The sequence below is a fragment of the Rhinatrema bivittatum genome, chromosome 2 (genome assembly GCF_901001135.1).
Source record: "Rhinatrema bivittatum chromosome 2, aRhiBiv1.1, whole genome shotgun sequence".
Classification (NCBI taxonomy): domain Eukaryota; kingdom Metazoa; phylum Chordata; class Amphibia; order Gymnophiona; family Rhinatrematidae; genus Rhinatrema; species Rhinatrema bivittatum.
Genome location: NC_042616.1, coordinates 732140157 through 732156518, shown reverse-complemented (window position 1 = coordinate 732156518; position 16362 = coordinate 732140157). Strand labels below are relative to the sequence as shown.

General features: G+C 46.1%; 1 protein-coding gene and 1 long non-coding RNA gene across 4 annotated transcripts in view; one reads left to right on the top strand and one right to left on the bottom strand.

Moving 5' to 3' along the window:
* Positions 1–16362, bottom strand: part of OXR1 (oxidation resistance 1) — a 1217970-nt gene that overhangs the window by 548982 nt on the left and 652626 nt on the right. The window lies entirely within an intron of this gene.
* Positions 1–16362, top strand: part of LOC115085627 — a 242542-nt gene that overhangs the window by 541 nt on the left and 225639 nt on the right. The gene's annotated exons all lie outside the window — the stretch shown is intronic.

The window sequence follows — 16362 nt, the reverse complement described above, 5'->3', positions numbered from 1 at the left end:
GGGAGGACAGATAGGGTCTTCAGGATTGAAATCTAAACTCTATAGACACGACTTTAACCTTACTTTGGATTTTTTATTAATATTTTAATGCCCAAATCCAAACAAATATAAGCCATTATTATTTTGCCTTTAAAAAAAAACATTTTGTATACAATAAAAAACAAACAAAAAGGTAATGGCCAACAAGGCTACAAGTCCCATCTAGTCTGCCCATCAACTTCAGTACTGCAGACACCATCCTTTCTGTAGCTTTCTGCACAATCAAGTCCTAAAAGGCTTATTTTCTGTGTTTTATACTTATTATTAAGACAACAAAGTTTTTGGTTTCCTGTCTTTGGGGAAACAGTAAATATTCAACTCTCCCCTCCCCCCCCCAACTCCCACAAAATATATGAAATATAACATTTAGTACATTTTATCTGCAAATAGTTAAATATTAAATGCAGATATGCACAGTCAGAGGTACAAATAGCACAGTACACATCAGTGAAGATGTGATTTGGAATGAGGAAAGGTACACAAAGATGAGATTTCTACAATGTACTCTCGCCCTAGCTTGATGCACTCTCTACCTGAGTGCTGTTCATATGTCTGACTGTGCATGTAAAACTGCCCCCTAAACCCCTAGACCACCACCAAAACCTCACCCTAGTTACTAGATGACCCTCTGATAATGATAGAAATAGTTGACTAATATGAGAGCATTATAAAGGATTTCTGTCTCTCTCTCTCTCTTCCCCCCGACCCAAAACTGGATTCACGCCAGGGAAAAAGGTGTAGTTATTATTCTATTGCATGCAGTGTTAAACACCCCTCATTTTCATAAACCACCCACAAACTTTGACTAAATATTCAGAGTTTGCATACACAACGTGTGATGTGAAAAAAATGCATTTTGATGCGTGACCCTGTTAGTTTGTAACTGAGGCAGTGGAGGGGGAAGTGACTTGACTAACATCATAAAGAGTGCTCAATTGGATTTCTTTGATTTCTCAGCCTGATGCTTTAATTACTAGCCTACTCCTCCATAGCACAAAACTTTCTAGGATAGCTGTGCCTGTCATTTGTTTTTTCCCTCATCCTGCTTTTCTCATTTTGTCCTCTTTAATTATATAGTAACAAGGTAAATAATGGCAGATAAAGATTAATCTGCCCATCTAATCTGCCCAGTTGAGATTCTTTCTCTGATTTTCCACCACTCTGGATAGAAGAGCATATAATTTGCCATGTGCTACTCAACACTAAATCCATCCCATCTTGCTGTCTTTCCCCCCTTCCCCAAGCATCTTTCCCTGCCTCTTTTCCCCCTCCTTCACCAGCATCCACTTCTGCCTGTTTTCCCCTCTTTTCCAGCATTTGCCCTGTCTCTTCCCTCCCTTCCTCAGCATCTGCTCCCTCACCTCTTGCCCTCGCTTTCTCAGCATCTGCCTGCTACCTCTTCCCCTGCGTTCTCAGCATCTTCCCTCAGCACTTCCCCTGTTTTCTTAGCATCTGCCTCCACCACTTCACTAGTATTTGATCTCCCCTGCACATACATCTCTTCCCACTCTCTTCTCCACCATTTATTCCTTGCATGCATTCCTCCTGCCTCTTAACATGCAGACCATCACACATTTGTCCTCCCTTCCTCCTTATACATGGACACAAGAGGACACAGAGATTGAATTAGCATTAAGCTCCTCTCCTCCTGGAAACTTTGTGTTACGCTCCGGCGGTCGCAGATGGCTGCGACTGCTACTGCTCACCTCTCTTCTACTACTTTGGCTCTGTTGGGCGAACTCGCAGCTTCTGCCAGCTACCATAGGCCTTCCGGCCTTTGTTCCCGAGCCTATCTGGGCAGGATGGACACTGCCGACCGCCATCTTGACCTCTGGGTCCCCTAGGTGCGCGCGCACGCTCTACGACCTGCTTTAGACCACGTCATGCAGGAACCTCAGGGGCATCTCCATCAGATGATGTCATTCAACTCCGATATTTAAGCTCGCTAGCCCAGACAGCCAGCGACTTGGCAACGAGTTCACTTGCTGTTCCTACCTACTTTCTTCAGCATTGTTTTGTTCCTGCTTCCGTCGTGTGAGACTATCGGGTACCCGCTCCTCAGGGGCCCTTCCTTGTCTCTTGGCTATCTGCTCCTCAGAGGGCCTTGCAACCCGGATTCCTGCCTGCCTCGCTCCCCGAGGCTTTCTACTGAAGTTCCTACATAACTTGTCTCCAGTCGCTGTGAGTACCACGCTGTGTGGTGTTATCTACGTGGAATCCCTCTCCGGTGTACCCCACTCTGCAGACCATTACTGTGAGGAGCCACCTCCGGGTCTACCCTGCTCTACGGACCCACGCCGTGACACCACTAAGAGGAACACTCGCCGGTGTACCCCACTCTGCGGACCACTACCGTGATCTACCACCGAGGAACCCTCTTGTGTACTATCTCTAACCGACCAGTGTACTACAGAGACTGTATCTACTTCCCAGCACCCCCACATCCTCAGGAAGTGCCGCAGCTTTTGCCTGACTCTAGTCATCAGCTGAGTCTGATGTCAGTCTGTGCTGGCGCTCCGTGGCCCTCCTCCTGGGGTCACCCTCTCCTCTCCACACATAACTTCTGCTGAATATCATCCTGCAGCCTAGGCTCTGCCTCCCAACGGTGAAGCTCAACGGGGCCCTCCCCTGGGCAGTACCACCTCTCACCTCTGCCGAAGGGCCCACATACTGGACATTTCCTACACTTTGAGGTATGCCCAGAGGCGATGCTAGGTACCTAAAAAGATTCTGGGCCATGAGCCATGAACCGCTGTACACCCGTTGAGGCTATTATGGGGGTTATCAGCAAATCCTCTACTCCAAATGTGCTGACTTTCTGGAGGCCATGCTGTTGTGGCCGTCTACTGTCCGCGTCTCTGCTTCCGCCCCCCTTACCTCGTGGCGACTCCCTTCAGGGTTGATGGAAGGCTAGCTGCTGTGGCGTTTCCTGGCCGTCCTCCTCCGGCGTTCCTGGATCTGCTCGACACCTGCAAGCCGCCATGTTGACCAGATGCCCTAAGGGGCGCCACACGGCCCGACTGATGTGCCAGTGGTTGGCGCGACCTCAGGGGCGTCCGCCCCCTGAGATGAACGTCACCAGCTCCAGATATTTAAGGTCTCAGTTTTCGCTAACAAGACGAGTTAGCAAGGGATTGGTTTACCTGCTTCCTCCTGGTTGCCTGCTGATGGGATTCGCTCTCCGCAAACCCTAGCTACTCTGCCTCCTCGGACTTCACTAGAGGTACCCACTCCTCGGGTCTCGCTTTCTCTTTTTTCTTTGCAGGTCGCAGTCCAGAACCGGTACTCGCTCCTCGAGGGCCCATGTCCCGGACTTGCTCCTAATAACCCTTCGGCTAAGAAGTCATCGCTGCTTACAACATCAGTGAGTTTTCCATCTATCTCTCTGAGCTTTCCCTGGGTCTAGGTACTCGCTCCTCAAGGGCCTAATGTGTACCATCTCCTGGGCTTGCCTTAAGAGACTATTGTGTGAGTGTTACCATCAAGGACTTGTTCCAAAACTCTGCGTATACTGCCTATTCACTGTTTTAGTTCTCTACAGCTCAGCCACCCTGGGATCGCTGTTCCAATACGTGAGGGACTACAGCCCAGCCAGGCGCTTCCCAGCTCACTACTACTGCCACCTCTGGTGGTTTACCATATTGTCTAATAAAAAAAAAGTGTGTGTCGTCTCCTACACTAAGCCTGATCCGTGGCCCTCTCGGGATTTCCCCGAGGGTGTGGGTCACTTGCCACTGGTCCAAGGATCCACCCACAACTACTCTAAATAATTACAGATTGCTAAATACCAGCTTTAACAGAGCTTTCTGACACATGCTTGCCTACATGCCTGACTAGATCTAGAACTCCTTTACTGAGCAGGAGAGGAGGGAGATACAAAGGAGTTTCTTTGACATTGCTAACTTCCCAAATGTCAATAGGGCTGTCCATTGATTAATATGAATTTGGTTCCCCCAAGGAGCTGGGAATCCATATACTGAAACCATAAGCAATAACACAGCCTGAACAGCCAGGTCTTCTGTGTCTATTGCAATAACCAAAATTCCTGCCATAATGGTTATATAAATATGGCAGAGATCCCTTTATGACTACATGTGTGCTCAGAATCCATGAGAGGGAGTTCTGAGAAAATATTGGATCCTTTGAAATCTTCTGTGTACTACTGATGTCTTCATGACTTCCAGCAAAATGGTTCCAAACCTATCCTCGATAACCCCCAATCAGTTGGGTTTTCAGGATATCCACAATGAACAGGCATGAGACATGTACTACCTCCATTGTATGCACATATGTCATGTATACTCATTGTGGATATCCTGAAAACTTGAGGTTCTTGAGCACAAGCTTGGGAACACTCTTCTAGCATTTAATGATAAGCCACTTTAATTCTGTGCTTTTAGATAATAATGGGTACCATAGGGATCTGTTCTGGGGTCACTTCTTTTTAACATTTAAAAATGACCTGGAAATGATAACAACTAGTCAGGTGATCAAATGTGTAGATGACACAAAGTTATTCAAAGTTGCTAAATCACAAGAACATTGTGAGAAATTGCAAAAGAAGCTTACAAGACTTGTAGTCTGGACATAGTGCAAAGTGATGGACTTAGGGAACTGCAATCTAAATTACAGCTAAACATGCAAAGGTTCCACATTTAGAGGAAAAGGATCTAGGAGTCGTTATAGATAATGTTACGTTTGGTGGCCCGCAGCCTCCCGCAAGCCGCCGCACTCACCTCCGGACCCAGGGTCCTCCCCAATTTGTCAGATGCCAGGGCAGACCCCCCACGCTGACTGCTGCTGTATCTGTCCTGTGCAGCAGGCTGCTGTGTTCCTCCTGGGCCTGATGTTGCAAAACTCTCTGGTGCCTCTCTAGGCATGCACATGCTGGATCATGGCCTACTTAAAGGGCCAGTGGCAGAAATAGGACCGGAACGCCTTCTGATGACATCATCACCCCAGCTGGGACTTATTTAAGGCACTCTTCTCCAAATCTTTGCTTTGGCATAGGTAGACTACCCCTCGGTAGGTCCTAATTGCCACTGTAACCACTCCAACAATCCAGCCCTTCTTCGGATCCTGCCTTGTCCCTGTGTTCTGCATGTCTGCCTCTTTGTGTCCTGGTCCTCTCCTCGTATTCTGCCTCCAGCCTTCGATCTTCTCCTTGGCATTTCCCCTTGTCTGCTGTCAGCTGTCCTGTGGTCCCCTGTCCATCTCTCTGTGTTGCCTCTTGGACTCCTGGCCTAACCTCAGTTCTGGACCTCGATGTTGCTGACTCTGCCTGCCTCTAAGCTCTCTTTGCTCATGACTGAACTCCGCTTGCCTTGGACCTTTCACCTGTACCTTGACTCTGACTTGCTCCACCAGCCCAGCAACCTTCAGCCTGCATCAGGATATTGTGCCGTCTCAGCCTGATGAACATCTCCTCCTGGAACACTACCCTACGGTCCTCAGACTGCCACTAATCTGCACCCTACATGCTCTGGACCAATCCAGCTTCTCCACTCTGCTGGCCTGAAACCTCCTTACCTCTCTGACTCTCCAGCAGCACAGAGGCCCCCACATAAGACAGTTGCCTTCGGCATCCAAGGGTTCAACTTGAGGGAAATGTGGGCTGGTATTGGCAAAAACTCCAGCTGGGCATTTGCTTCCGCTCCTGCTGACAGTGGGGACCTGCGGGGCTCCTGCCCATAGGTAGTGCCAACTTACCCTCTGCCCAAGGATCCACTTCACCAACAGATTGCCGAGGCCATGGACCCTGTGAAAAACCACCGAATTACAGGCCATTCCAGGCTTGTCCCAAAAGATTCAAGAAGCAACAGCGCTTCCTCGAGGTGCTGGCAGCTTCCATGGAGCGATTCTGTGCTGGCCTAGATTCCTTAGCCTCCCTAAGCCCCCAGATGCCTCCTATGCTAGCACCCATCAACTACCAGAGGCACTTCTACAGTCCACCATTCTGTTGCCAGCTCCTCTCTGCTATGCTGGGGTCCCAAGGCAATGCTTGGGGTTTATCAACCAGTGCTACATGCACTTTTCTCTCCAATCAGAACTGTTCCCAGATGATGTTATACAAATGACATACATCCTCTCTGTCCTAGAGAATAAGACCTTAGTCTGAGCCTTGTGGGAACTATCCAACCCGATCCTTCAGGATCACCAAAGTTTTATTGTAGCCTTCAAGACCATCTTCAATGACCCTGGTCGCCAGGCAGCCTCTGGATCAGATCTCCTCCACCTCCACTAGGGGGTTCAGTCCCTATCTGATTTTGCCATCGACTTCCGGACTCTGGCCATGGAACTCAGTTGGAGAGATGATTGCCTATGCCCCATCTTCTTGGAAGGATTGTTGCCCCGCATAAAGGATGAGTTTGCAGCGCGTGAACTGCTAGAGTCTCTAGAATGCCTCATTGACCTGACCGGTTGGATTAACTAGTCAGAGTGGGAGCCAGTAACTCTAACTTCCCAGAAGATGTACACCTGTGGCCAGCTGCTCTCAGCGCCTATCTCCTCCCCAGGAAGCACCTCCCTCATCTGGGACTCGCACTGAAGAGCCAATACAATTGGGAAGAGGGTGTCTGTCCCTTCAGCGCTGCTAGGCTGGGCTCTGCCTCTACTGTGGCGGGTCAGGTCACCGAATAGTTTGCTGCTTGGTGAGGCCGGTAAACTCTCAGGCCTAGGGCTCAGCAGGAGGCTGACACTAGGCCTTTCCTCTTCAGCTCACTCACTAATCCTTCCAGTGACCATCTCCTTTGGCAAACAGAACTTTGCCACCTTGACCCTGGTGGACTCTGGAGCAGGAGGGAATTTCCTCATGAAGGCTCTTGTTGTTCATCTTCAGATACCCATGTGCTCTTGCCCAGTCCCACTGGTCCTTTCATCAATTCATGGGGATCCATTACCAGGTAAAATCACCCACACCACAGTTCCAGTTGAACTCTTGAATTTTCATGTCATACATAAAACCATTCACTCTATGGTTCTGGGCTTACCCTGACTCCAGCAACATCTGCTTCAGTTTGACTGAGCTTCCCTACAGTTGTCTCAATGGGAGCCTGACTACCACACAGTTCATGTCTGCAAGAGGTGGTGTCCCTTCAATGTCTCTCGGCGACTGCTATCGTGCCAGGTCTACCTCTGCAGTACACGGAGTTTGCTGATGTTTTCTCCAAGAAGAAGGCAGACTCCTTTCCCCCCTCACAGAGAGTATGACTGCGCCATTGAACTGATTCCTGGTGCCAAACCTCCCCATGGTCTGGTTTACCCCTTGTCGCTTACAGAAGCAAAAGCTATGTTGGAGTACATCCAAGAGGAAAGGGACTCAACTGCCAATCCTCCTCTGCAGCAGGCACAGGTTTCTTCTTTGTAGGTAAGAAGGACGGGTCTCTTCACACCAGCATTGCCTATTGGGGCTTAAATGCAATTATCAGAAAGGATCACTATCCCCTACCTTCTTCTCCAAACTGGACCTCAGAGGTGCCTACAATTTGATTCATATCTGACACGGCGATGAATGGAAAACAGCCTTCAACACATGAGATGGTCACTATGAATACCTGGTGATACCCTTCGTATTATGAATGCTCCAGCCATATTCCAAAACATGATGAATGAGCTCTTTCGGGATCTTCTCTGTGAGTGCATTGTAGTCTACCTCAATGACAGCTTAATCTTTTCCAAGGACCTTGCAACCCATCGCCGACATGTCTTTCGGATGCTCCAATGTCTTTGGGATTACCAGCTATATGCCAAGCAGGAAAAATGCTTATTGGAAAGGGAAATCTGCCCTTCCTTTGATACATAGTCTCCAGTAAGGGCTTTAACATGGATCTTGACAAACTTAAGCATATCCAGGATTGGCCTCAGCCAAGCAGACTGTGGGCTCTGCTTGGTTGGTAAATAAATAAATAGTTCCACTATCTGGAACAATTTACCGCCGGACCTCAGACAGGAACCCTGCCTACAAACATTTCGAAAAAAAACTTAAAACCTGGCTATTTAGCCAAGCTTTCCCTTAATCTTTTCACTTTCGGAACTCTACATGTCAAGCCTACCTGACAACTTACATAGCGAAACACTTTAATCACAAATGGTTATCCCTCTGTCCTTCTCTTTCTTCTATTCCCAAGTTCGACCTCCTTGTTATATGTAACTTTTTAACCTCCTCTGATTATTTTACTGTTAAACGGTTTATAAGAATGTTTACCCCTTGTTCCATGTAAACCGATTTGATATGACACCCATCATGAAGGTCGGTATATAAAAAGAATTAAATAAATAAATAAAGATTCCTGGGCTATGCCAATTATTATAGGCATTTTATCAACAACTACTCCATGATAGCAGTGCCTCTCACTGCTCTCACACAAAAGGGAGCCAACACCAAACTCTGGCCACCTGAAGCCATGTCGGTCTTTAAAAACCTAAAGGCTGCCTTTCTGCAGGAGCCCTGCCTGCATCACCCAAATCCCATATGCCCTTCCATTGCTGAAATGGCTGCTTCCTCTCTCAGGGTAGAGGCAGTCTCAAGTCAGCACTCCTCCAAAGGAGTCTTAGCCCTATTCATTTTTTTCAAAATAGTTCTCGCCAGTGAAATGCAATTATGGGATTGGTGATAGAGAGCTCCTGGCGATCAAATTGGCTTTGGAGGAGTGGCATCACTGGTTAGAGGAAGCACAACACCACATAACCATCTACACCGACCATAAAAATCTGGAGCACCTCTACCAAGCATGGCACCTAAATGCCCAGCAGGCTCGCTGGTACTTATTTTTGGCCCACTTCAATTTCGAGCTCCATTATAGGCCAACAGCCAAGAATACTCACGCAGATGCTCTTTCCTGCTCGTTTCTGACTTAGAACACCTTGGAGCTGCTCACTTCCACCATGACCGTTCCACCAGGAAAGATGGTCAATCCACACAGACTTGGAGGGAAAGTGTTAAAAAGGTCCCACAATTCCTGCGTCACAGGGCACTCTGGATGAGCCCGGACCCTTGCCTTACTCCAGCAATTCCATTGGTGGCCCCAAATGCAAAAAGATGTCTGAGCCTATATGGACTCCTGTCCCACCTGCGTGCAGCAGAAAACATTGGTGGGTTAACCCTGGGGGCTGTTACAGCTGTTGCCAGCCCCCAGGGAACCTTGGACTCATTTTTCCACTGACTTTGTAGTGGATCCCCCCTCTCAAATGGCAACATGGTTATTTGGGTTGTAGTTGACCACTTCTCTAAGATGGCTCATTTTACACCGCTACCCAGTCTTCCTACGGCTCCAGAATTGGCCTGATACTTCACTCAGCATGTCTTTCATCCCCACGGACTGCCTAGTCACATTGTCTCAGATCGAGGTACTCAGTTTACAGTTAAGTACTGACAATCCCTATGCAAGAAGTTCAACATCTCACTAGAGATCAACATCTCACATGAGAGGTCTAGAACGGGTAGATGTGAATCGGTTATTTACTCTTTCGGATAGTAGAAAGACTAGGGGGCACTCCATGAAGTTAGCATGGGGCACATTTAAAACTAATCGGAGAAAGTTCTTTTTTACTCAACGCACAATTAAACTCTGGAATTTGTTGCCAGAGGATGTGGTTAGTGCAGTTAGTATAGCTGTGTTTAAAAAAGGATTGGATAAGTTCTTGGAGGAGAAGTCCATTACCTGCTATTAAGTTCACTTAGAGAATAGCCACTGCCATTAGCAATGGTAACATTGAATAGACTTAGTTTTTGGGTACTTGCCAGGTTCTTATGGCCTGGATTGGCCACTGTGGAAACAGGATGCTGGGCTTGATGGACCCTTGGTCTGACCCAGTATGGCATTTTCTTATGTTCTTATGTTCTTATGACGTTACTACAGACTGTCACCCTCAAGCCAATGGACAGTCCAAATGAACCAAACGCAGTTTGAAGAACTTTTGATGAGCCTACACCAATGCCCACTAGGATGATTGGGCATTCCTGCTCCCATGGGCGGAATTCTATCACAATTTCCACTTTTGCACAGCCACAAGATCGTCCCACCTTCAGATTGTATATGGGCAATAACCACGGCCTCCTTTGCTAATCCCGCTGAATGTCCCTTCACCTGCAGCTCTCATGACTGCTCAGGAACTCCAAGAGCTCTGGCGGCTTGCCAGAGAGATGCTGCAAAAGGCAGCTGAGAAGGCCAAAAGAACAACTGATAGACACCAGAGAGCAGCACCTCAACGTAAGTCCGGGGATAAGGTATGGCTCAGTACCCACCATATTCATCTGCTCGCCCCCCAGTTGAATTGACCCCCTTCTCCCTCTACCCCCCCCTCAGCTACCCCTCTTATCTCAACCTATCTCTGTCTCCTTCCACCTCCGAGTTATTTCCCCCCCTGTTTTATTGTAACTTTGCCTCTGCTTCTGTGTTAAGTTACCTGAGTTCCATGTAAACCGATGAGATATTTTATATGAATGTCGGTATAGAAAAGTTCTAAATAAATATTGGGCCTTTCCCAATCTTACGTCAAATAGGGCTAGTGACCTACCAGCTAAAACTACCTGTCTCCCTAGGCATACATAATGTCTTCCATTTCTCCCTGTTGAAACCTCTAGTACTTACATGGCCTTCTAGACGACCACCCAAGACACAAGAATTCTTCTTGGAGGGGGACATTACCTATAAGGTAAAAGAGGTGTTAAATATTCAGTGACGAGGCAAGAGGTGGGAATACCTTTATTCCTGGAAAGGTTATGGCCCTGAAGAGAACACATGGGAACCTGGACAAGGAATTCCATGGCACACACCACAAGAAACCTAGACCCTTGGGGGGAGGGTTTAGAGGAGAGGGTACTCTTGCATTTGGCGGCCCACAGCCTCCTGTGAGCCGCTGCATTCACCTCCAGCCCCAGGGCCCTGCCGGATTCACCTGATGCCAGGGCAGATATTCCATGCTACTTGCAGCTGACCACCACTGTCTATGTCCTGCGCATCGAGCCACTGCAATTCTCCTGGGCTCAATGCTGCAAACTCTCCTGCTCCTCTCTAGGCACATACACGCCCGATTGTGGCCTACTTAAAGTGCCAGTAGCAGGAACAGGACTTGGACACCGTCTAATTACATCACTGTCTGAGACCTATTTCCTTGCCTCAGCAATAGGTTGACTACCCTTAGTAGCTCTAGTTGCCACTGCACCGCTCTAACGTTCCAGCCCTTCTTCGGATCCTGCCTTGTTCCTGTGTTCTGCATGTTTGCCTCTTCGCATCCTGGTCCTCTCCTCATGTTCTGCCTTCGGACTTATCCTTGGTCTTTCCTCTTGTCTGTATCATCTGTCCTGTGGTCCCCTGTCTGTCTCTCCGGTTGCCTCTTGGACTCCTAGCCTGACCTTAGTTCTGGACTTCAACATAGCTCACTCTCCACCTGCCTCTGACCTCTGACTTCTCTTCACTCATGACCAAACTCTGCCTGCCTTGGATCTTTCGTCTGTACCTTGACTCTGACTTACTCCGACAGCCCAGTAACCTTCTGCCTGGATCAGGACATTGTGCCATCTGAGCCTGGGGAGCATCTCCACCTGGCCCACTACCATACAGTCCTCTGACTACCACTAATCTCTGCCTCTCCCTCTGGACCAATCCAGCATCTTCACTCCAGTAGCCTGTAAACTCCTCGCATCTAAGACTCTCCAGCAGGACAGAGGCCTCCACCTAAGCCCAGCCAGCCCTGGCACTCGAGGGCTCAACCTTCGTGGAATGTGGACTGGTATTGGTGAAGTTCCAGCTGGGCCTCTGCTTCCACCAGCTCTACCTGCCTATGGTGGGGACCTGGAGGGCTCCTCCCCACAGGTAGAACCAGCTCCCCCTCAGCCCAAGGGTCCACTTCGCCAACAGATAATGTGTTGAAATCCTGTGCTCATTATGCAGCAGCAGCCAAGAAAGCAAATAGAATGCTAGGAATTATTAGGAAAGGAATAGAGAATAAAACAAAGAATTTGATCATGCCTCTGTATCGCTCCATGATGTAACCACATTTTGAATATTGCGTGCAATTCTGTTCACTGTATATCAGAAAAGATATAGCAAAATTAGAGAAGATACAGAGAAGGATGTCCAGAATGACAAAAGGGATGGAACAATTCCCCTAAAGAGGTTAGGGCTCTTCAGCTTGGAGAAGAGACAGCTGAGGGAAGATATGATAGAGGTCTACAAATAATGAGTGAAATGAAATGGATGAATGCAAATCTGTTTACTGTTTCAGAAAGTACAAAGACTAGGGGACATGCAAAGTAGTACATTTAAAACAGGAGAAAATATTATTTTATATTCAATGCATAATTAAGATCTGGAATTCATTCCCGGAGGATGTGGTGAAAGCTGTTAGTATAACTGGGTTTAAAAAGGATTTGAATAAATTTCTGGAGGACAAGTCCATTATTAAGGTGGACTTGGGGAAATCCACTGTTTATCCCTGGGATAAGCAGCAAGGAATCTATTTACCTTTTGTGATTCTGCCAGGTAATTGTGACCTGGATTGGCCACTGTTGGAAATAAGATACTACACTTGATGGATCTTTGGTCTGTCCCAGTATGGCGAATCTTATATTTGTATGTTCTTATGCAAGATGTAATAGTATTGTTTTGATGAAACTGATAAGAACATTTTCAATAAAGAGCATAAGCATAGTTGTCCTTCTGTGATAGTGCTTTGTTGTCCTCTTTTTCAGGAGTTTATATGTTGAAGGTACCCCATGGCATACAATGTAGAGGTAGATAGGAGCAGGGAGAAAAACTGCTTTATCTTTCCATTGCTAGTTTGCACTGGTTTAAGTGTAGCTGAGCTGCCAGGGAAACCTATTTCTGGAAAAATAGCCTGGCATTTCCTCACATGCATGGGGAAGTATGATTGTCAATCTCTAAGGAGATATGTAACCTTTAACCCCTTTCAGGACGAGAAAACACAATACAATAGGCTCACTGACTAATATATTCAGGGTGGACTGGAAAGGGGTTAATAGCCTGGATAGCTCTTCTTTAAATACAATAATAGAACAGATGAAATGTACATACATGTTTGCTTGAAAAGGCTGCAGCACATGATGTTTCATTCCTTTCTAAGCACTGATCATAATGTTTGCCCTATAATATTTTGGTTTTTCTTTTGTGTGAATGCTGGGGATTTCTTTATTGAATCCTATGTCACAAGGATGAATACATTTTTTTCAGAGAATATGCAAATCAGGCAGTGTGAAGGTTGAAGTGTGGTCAGACATGTTTGGATTTTTGTCCTTAGTTCTCACCAATGAATTGCAGTTTATTTACCTTTATCTATAGGGGACTGATGTTATCCAAGTGAATTTGCATGCTCAAAAAGAGATAACTAAGATCATGCATAATAATAAAAATGCATTCTGTGATTTGAAGTTGGGAAGGTTCTGAATGCTTCTTTATGCACTCATTAACATCAGCTTCACAGAAAGAGAGCAAATGGCATAAAGCCCCTTGTACAAGCACACTCTCTGCCTATAAACTGGCCCTACCCCATTACAAGACCTCCACCTCTAGATCTAAAAGGGACTTCTACGCGCATAAGATCCATGACCTTGTCTTCGACGCCAAAGCGCTCTTTGCCTTTGTATCCAATCTAACCCAAATCAACGCACCGGATATCCCTAACAATCAAGCACAATCAACAGCCGAAGAACTGGCCCTGTTCTTCCGAAACAAAATCATTAACCTCCTAACACAACTGCCCACTTTCACCCCCCCCTTACTTGAGCTCACATCAACTAACCAACAAAAAAAACATATGTCTTGAATCATTCGAACCCATCACCCCCACAGAGATCCATTCAGTTTTAAAGAAAATGAAACCTTCCTCTCATCCTTCAGACCATATCCCCACCAAATTTCTCCTGACAATCCTTGACTCCATCTCCAAAACGCTGGCGGACATCATAAACTGTTCTCTCTCTCAAGGAATATACCCAGACGAACTGAAACTGGTGTCCCTCAAACCACTACTAAAGAAGCCAAATCTGGATCCTACAGACCCGAACAACTTCTGCCCGATCGCTAACCTACCATTCATAGCTAAGATCATGGAAAAACTAGTTAACATTCAAACTTCAGACTGCATCGAAGATAACAAACTACTATTCCCTTCCCAATGTGGGTTCCGCAAAGCTTTTAGTACAGAATCCCTCCTCGTATCGTTGACAGACTACCTCATTTTGGGTCTCGACAAAGGACAATCATTCCTACTGATTCTTTTGGACCTCTCGGCAGCTTTTGACACTGTTAACCATTCCATCCTCATAAACCATTTTTCGACCATTGGTATAACAGGTACGGCACTAGCCTGGTTCAAAACTTTCCTCAACAACAGAGGCTACAAAGCTAGAATCCACAACAAAGAATCCTCCCGCCATGACTCACCTGTAGGAGTACCACAGGGATCCTCCCTATCACCCACACTCTTCATCATTTACCTCCTTCTGCTGTGCCAGCTCCTAACCAATCTAAAACTTAAACATTTTCTCTATGCGGATGATGTCCAGATAGTGATCCCCTTAAAGAATCCTTCTCTAAAACTCTCGAACATTGGGAAACCTGCCTCCAAAAAATCAAGTACCTTCTTGCCAGCCTAAACCTCGTATTAAATGCTGCCAAAACTGAACTCCTGGTCATCTCCCCAGAAAATAGCAACACCACCATTACTCATCCAGCCAACCCACTCTCCACCCAAGTGAGAGACTTAGGAGTTATAATTGATAACAGGATGAATTTGAAAGCATTTGTCAACCGTACAACCAAGGACTGTTTCTACAAACTCCAAGTGCTGAAAAGGATAAAACCTCTAATCCACTCTCAAGATTTCAGAATGATACTACAAGCAATAATCTTCTCAAAGATAGATTACTGTAATGCTATCTTACTAGGTCTCCCATCTTCGTACACCAAACCGCTACAGATGGTCCAAAATGTGGCAGCAAGAATTCTTACTAACACCAGGAGAAGAGACCACATATCCCCTATCCTAAAAAACCTACATTGGCTCCCTATTCACTTCAGAATCATCTTCAAGTCCATCACCATTGTATATAAAACCATCCACCACCTTACAACACTTGACCTACTATTCCCGCTCAGCCAACATAACTCCTCAAGACCCATCAGAAAAAACATACAGAGGATCTCTCCAGATACCTCATAACAGATTCACTCGGCATATAACTTGAAGAGAACGGGCCTTCTCGACAGCTGGACCATCACTCTGGAATTCCATCCCACCGGATCTCCGACAGGAGCCTTGCCTCCCAACCTTCCGAAAAAGACTTAAGACTTGGCTGTTTAAACAAGCTTTTCCGGACTCCTCCTAAATTCCACCTCATCAACATCTATAATGCAGCCACACCAGTTCTTTGTAAATAACTCTATATGATGTTAAATTACTACTGTAAACCGTTCCGATAGATTCTGAGGGACGGTATATAAAAGATGTTAGATAAATAAATAAAATAAATAATACTGTATTTCTCTCTTCTCCCAGTTCGATCATCCTTGTTCATTGTAACTGCAATTTCCTCTGCACAGGTTCCAGTTTTAATTGTATTTTGCACCCCCTTGTTCAACTGTAAACCAGCATGATGTGATTGTATCATGAATGCCGGTATATAAAAAACATAAATAAAATAAAAAAATTATTTGGCTTCCTATGCATCTTCTGCTCCATCCTTGAATAGCATTGTTTTAGTTTGTTAGCCTTTCTAAATATAGCACCACCAGGAATGTGACCTGTGTGGTAATGGATTCCCCCTCTTTGAATAGACTTCGGAGGGGTACTGACCCTATGAACCAAACAAAATACTGGACTAAAGCAATGCTGCTTTATTATTAGAAGAAACAACTGCAGCAAAAACTGTGCATAAACAAAAGGTTAAGTACATATACCAGTGCTAAAATTTATAAACAGTATATGCATCTTTAGAGTAATCTAATACACATGCCAATGCACACTTCCATAATGAGTATGAGCAGTTTTATATTACATTCTGAACTGAAAATAAAACAATCTTTAAAGTATTAAAACTTTGTATTTTCTGGTACTCAAACTTGGTATCCCTTTGAAATATCAGTGAGCTCACTATATTTCCCAGGGGTGGGTATACCACTCCACTAACTGGTGGGCCCAGTATTGTTCTTGCATAAGCAGAGATAATTGCTTCTCCCCACCCTTTCCATAGGAGTGCCCTCAGTATGAATAGTTCCTTGACGAATTAGCCATGTGAGGAGTCCTTAACCTTCTAGGCATGGCAAATCATACTGAGCACAATGCTGTTGCAAACATGATGAGAAA